The sequence below is a fragment of the Prionailurus bengalensis genome, chromosome C1, assembly GCF_016509475.1.
Source record: "Prionailurus bengalensis isolate Pbe53 chromosome C1, Fcat_Pben_1.1_paternal_pri, whole genome shotgun sequence".
NCBI lineage: Eukaryota > Metazoa > Chordata > Mammalia > Carnivora > Felidae > Prionailurus > Prionailurus bengalensis.
Genome location: NC_057345.1, coordinates 41,940,955 through 41,946,954, shown reverse-complemented (window position 1 = coordinate 41,946,954; position 6,000 = coordinate 41,940,955).

The following is a 6,000-nucleotide window of genomic DNA, read 5'->3' as shown; positions in this document are numbered from 1 at the left end:
AAAATAAACATTAATTTTTTTTTTTTTTTTAATGTTACTTCCCTTTCTTTCATTCCTATGATTTCAGCACCATGGCTTTTGGTCAGTCCTGAGAGAATGCAGTTCCCACTTAGAGCACAAGAGGGAGTATGAAACCAAACCTTTCCAGAGGTTCACAGGGCTGACTTAGCCTCACTTAGCCAACCTTCTGAGAAAGACAAAATAGATGTTTTTCCAAAACTAGAAAGGAAACCTGACTAAGTAGTAACTGCCTTTAGGTTCCTGGACATGTATATGAAGGGGGAAACTATTGGCAAGCATGATGGATTTAGTTATAAGAGCCATCAGATCCTTTAAAACAGCTGATATTTTTAAATATCCTATTATACACCACCTATTTTACATATATTATCACTTTTAATTTAACTCTCACTCCCTTTTTATAGATGAGCAACCTGTGTGATCAAGAGAAAATTAATCACATAACTACAAATGGTGAAAGTTGGATTTGAACCTAGACCTTATGTGCTTTTGGTTATTCCACACTGGTTTACCTTAGAAAGTCTTGGGGTTTATTTTAATTCAATTTCCTTATTTAACAGAAATGGTCTAGAAGGAGAAATGGTCAGTGGTGAGTAGTAATGGAGGAGACCAAGGGGGACTTTGTGTCCACAGTGGGCTTGTGGACACAAAGACCCTGACCACAGACCATTGCTGTGCCCATGTTGCTGCTGTATAAACATGCTGGAAGATGGGAAGTTTTGATTTGGTTATTTAGCCGTGGTCTCACCCTAGGAGAATTGCCTGTCTTGTCTGGCTCTTAATTTCCTCATCTCTAAAATGAGCTGGTCTCCAACTGGTCTCAACTCAGATGTCACTTCCTCAGAGAGGCTTTCCCTATTTAATCATTCTAAAATAATCCCCTCCCCTAGTTACTTTTTATTCCATTGTCTTGTTGGAATGTTTCCTTAAAAGTGCTCATCACTAACTGAAATTATCTTATACATTTTGCTTACTTATTTGTTAGTCTCCCCTCCTAGGATTCATAACCTCCCAGTGAGTAGGGTTCTGTTTGTTTAGTTCACTGTGTACCCTGTGCCTAGAATACTGCTAAGTGATCAATAACCTATGTGGAATCAATGAATGAATGACATAATGATAAAGACCTGGGGCCAGAGGGTGAAAGCTATAAGCAGGCATATTTCAACAAAGAAGAGGACTTCCTAACAATAAGAGTTGTTCAAAGACAAAGTCTGCTCTGGAGGAGGTAGCCTTCTCATTCTGAGCGTGCCAAGGCTTAGGGGAGGCTTCCATGTTGGGTTGGAGGGAAGGGCTGATTTGAGGTTCCTTTGGCTTCTCAGTAAAATCTTAATTAGATTTTGAACTAAAACCCTGATAATAGTATGTGGTCTAGTTATTGTTGGTATTTAATTGTGAACTGGGTAGGGGCGCCTGGGTGGCTCAGTCGGTTGAGTGTCTGGCTTTAGCTCAGGTCATGATCTCACGGTTTGTGAGTTTGAGCCCTGTGTCGGGCTCTGTGCTGACAGCTCGGAGCCTGGAGCCTGTTTCGGATTCTGTGTCTCCCTCTCTCTCTGCTCCTCCCCGCTTATGCTCTGTCTTTCTCTCTCTCAAAAATAAATAAATAAATAGACATTAAAATTTTTTTTTTTTAAAAATTGTGAACTGGGTATTTTCTCTTAATAACTAGGGGAAGATTAGCCCAGAGGATAAGGGAGGCAGAGACAAGGGAATTGTCAATACTAGCTCCTTCTTCTGGGCTTTGTGGCAAAGGCCTAAGGCACTGGTGGGCTTGCTTAAATTTGAATAAAATAAATGAAAACAATTATGAGTAATCATTTCCAGCTCAGTTGCTGCTTTTACCACTGGTCTTATGTTCCCTTCTTCCGGACCTCACTTCCCCCTTGGCTGTCTCTTCTGTTCCCTTTCTCATAGGGAATGCATCACCCATGTCAGAAAGTTCTCCTAGTTGCCTCAATATTCTTTCTCCCCATCTAATCCAGTTACCAGCTCTTATATTTTCATCCCTTTAATGTTCAACTGCACCTCCCAGATCAGGTCTCATAATCTCTTTTGAAGTCACTGCACCAGTCTTCTCTCTGGTCTCCCTGTCCTTTGTCTCTTGTAGCCTCCAACCTGTCTCCCATTGAGCAGGCTGAGATCTTTACAAAGCATGAGTTTGGCTAAGTCTTCCCTCTGGATGAAGCCCTGTAACAGCTCCGCATTGCCCTGATCAATGAGTCCGTCATCCTTAGCACGCCTCTCCCCTCCTCCCAGGCCTGGCCAGCCTCCAGCTCTGACTTACCTCCCACCTCACTCATCACCTCTACTGTGCCTGTCATGTCTGTGCTTCCAGCAACTCACAACCCCTGCAGTTCCCCCAAAGACTTCACACATCATTCCAACCTTTGGGCCTTTGCTCATGATGCCCCATCTTCCTGGGTTGCTTCTCTATGAGTTTAACTCCTATTTATCCTTGGGGTGCCTGGGTGGCTCAGTCAGTTGGGTGTCCAACTTCAGATCAGGTCCTGATCTCACAGTTCATGAGTTTGAGCCCCGCATTGGGCTCTGTGCTGACAGTATGGAGTCTGCTTGGGATTCTCTCTCTCTCCCTCTCTCTCTCTGCCTCTCCCCCACTTGCACTCTCTCTCTCTCAAAATAAATAAATAAACTAAAAAACAAACAAACAAAACAAACTCCTACTTATCCTTGAAGGCTCAGCTTAAGTCTCAACTCTGCATTCCAGCTTGGGGCCTAACCTAACTCTCAGGCACCTCCCTGCTGACACATCCCACAGTGAGAATACAGTCCTGTCTTGTCAGATTTATTATTGTGGCTGATTTTAGTCCTGGCTTTCCCTACTCTCAGTAGCTAAGAAACCATGGCCTAGTTATTTCTTCTTCACATCCAAGATAGTATGAATTAGTCTCTACCTTATAGGTTTATTGTGAAAGTTCAATGAGATGGTGGGTGGGAGAAACCCTTTGTAAATATTTAATGACTATTTTTCAGCAAATATCCCCTGACTCCTTCTAAGAATGATCCAGGAGGCACCTTGTTGAGTACTATGCCCTTTGCCCTATGGAACTCAGACTAGCTGGATCTTATAGCTTGCTGTACTGCACCGGACACTGAGCCTCTTTGGGGTCAGGGACTGCTTGTTATTCACCCATCTATATAATAGGTACATAGGAGATATTTGCTGTGTGAGTGAGTGAATGAATAAATGAATGAATGGCATTCCATGTAGAAGACCCTGACACAAATTCATGGAGGTGTTATGGATCAGGTCACATTCAGGGAACAGTAGGTAGTTTAATGTTGGTACTTAGGATATGATGGGGGAATTTTTAGGAATAAGTCTAGAGAATAAGTGAGGCTAGACCACAGAGGGCCATATGTGCATATTAGCAGATGGACTTTGGAGGAGGGCAATGTGGTGAGGGATTTTAAACTAGGTTTAGGGAGAGCCCTCTGCTGCAGCATGGAGCTCAGATTACAGGGGAAGATTGGGAGCTATGGTGGCAGTAGGACAGTGAAGAGGCTACGGCACTGGAATGGAGAGGAAGGAATGGAATGGAGAGTTCTCAGGAAGTAGAATGGATCAGCTTCTGTGAAGGATTGGCAGAGTGGGTGAAGGAAGAGGGAGGAGTGGTGGGTGGTATCTGTGTCCTGACTATTCACAATTGAATGTTTCCCTGTGTGTCTCAGATTCCACTCCTGCTGACAGTGGTGTGCCCTGATGATGGGGGCAGTGTCCTCGATGTGCATTTTACCGAATTTCACTTACAAACTTATACTAGTGGGGAGAATGCCCATGCACATTCATTTACTTTACAGTTGAAGAAACTGGAGCACAGAGAGGGAAGGAATGATTAGTGCATGAAGTGGCATTTGAGATACTCATTATCTAAATCTGGTCCCACTCCTGCAGTAGATTGGTTAATGGCAATAGATTCTTCCCTTCCCTGTATCGATGCCCCCTTTGCAATGTGACTTTGCTATTCTTTCCCATCAGAAGTTGATTTCTCCATTCCTTGAAATCTGGGCTGTTCTTGTGACTTGATTCGGCCAATAGAATAAAGTACACGTGATGCTATGCAATTTCTGAGGCTAGCCCTTAAGAGATTGTATCTTCTGCATTTATCCTCTTGGCATACTGCCTGGAGACCACCAGGTAAGCTGATCTAGCCTACTGGTGGATTAGAAAGTGGAGAAGAACCATGGCGCTCAGCTCTCAGCCAGAACCAATTGCCAGACCTATTAGTGAGGCCATCTTAGACCTCCTAGTCCAGCTGAACTTCCAGCTGAATGCTGCTCAGAGTGATCTCAAACAAAACCAGCAGACTAACCTATTCAGCCATCCACTGAACTGGGAGAAAGAATACAGTATTGCTGTTTAAGCCATGAATTTTTGGGAGTGCTTTGTTATGCAGCAATAGGTAACTAAATCAGCTTCTGGGCTCCGGTTGTCAATAAATAGCTTCCTTGTCTACCTGGTTAGTTATGCCAGTTCCCTTTGCCTCATATCTCACATTTAATCCTTCCTAAATACATATCAAATCTCTCTACTCTTCATTTTCCCCACTGTTAGGACATGAGTTCTAGCCCTCTTCATCTCTCACCTGGATTATCAGAGCAATCTCTAATTATATTCCCTGTTTAGTGAATGTTGTCGCCCTGCTCCCTACCCTTCCCATTCAATCTGTCATACCCAACACAATCAGAGCATTCTTTATTTTTAAAAAATGTTTATTTATTTTGAGAGAGAGAGAGAGAGAGCAAGTGAGCGGGGGAAGGGCACAGAGAGAGAGAGAGAGAGAGAGAGAGAGAGAGAGAGAAGGCTCTGTGCTGTCAGCACTGAGCCAGATGCAGGGCTCAAACTCATGGCCCCGAGATCATGACCTGAGAGGAAGTCAAGAGTCGGATGCTCGGAGTTGCGGCAAGATGGCGGCTTAGGAGAACGCTGGGCTCACCGCACGTCCTGCTGATCACTTAGATTCCATCTACACCTGCCTAAATAACCCAGAAAACCGCCAGAGGATTAGCAGAACAGAGTCGCCGGAGCCAAACGCAGACGAGAGACCCACGGAAGAGGGTAGGAAGGGCGGCGAGGCGGTGCACGCTCCACGGACTGGCGGGAGGGAGCCGGGGCGGAGGGGCGGCTCGCCGGCCAAGCAGAGCCCCCGAGTCGGGCTTGCAAAAGCGGAGGGGCCGGGCGGACTGTGTTCCGACAGCAAGCGCGACTTAGCGTCTGGGAGGTCAGAAATTAACAGCTCTGCTCGGAAAGCGGGAAGGCTGGAGGACAAAGGGAGGGAGAGCTGCTGAGCCCCCTGACAACAGAGCTCAGTTTGGTGGGGAACAAAGGCGCTCGCCAGCGCCATTTCCCCCGCCCATCCCCCAGCCGAAATCCCAAAGGGAACCGGTTCCTGCCAGGGAACTTGCTCGCTCCGCGCAAACACCCAACTCTGCGCTTCTGCGGAGCCAAACCTCCGGCAGCGGATCTGACTCCCTCCCGCTGCCACAGGGCCCCTCCTGAAGTGGATCACCTAAGGAGAAGCGATCTAAGCCTGCCCCTCCTGCCCCCGAGCACCTTGCCTACCCACCCCAGCTAATACGCCAGATCCCCAGCATCACAAGCCTGGCAGGGTGCAAGTAGCCCAGACGAGCCACACCACCCCACAGTGAATCCCGCCCCTAGGAGAGGGGAAGAGAAGGCACACACCAGTCTGACTGTGGCCCCAGCGGTGGGCTGGGGGCAGACATCAGGTCTGACTGCGGCCCCGCCCACCAACTCCTGTTATACACCACAGCACAGGGGAAGTGCCCTGCAGGTCCTCACCACGCCAGGGACTATCCAAAATGACCAAGCGGAAGAACTCCCCTCAGAAGAATCTCCAGGAAATAACAACAGCTAATGAGCTGATCAAAAAGGATTTAAATAATATAACAGAAAGTGAATTTAGAATAATAGTCATAAAATTAATCGCTGGGCTTGAAAAC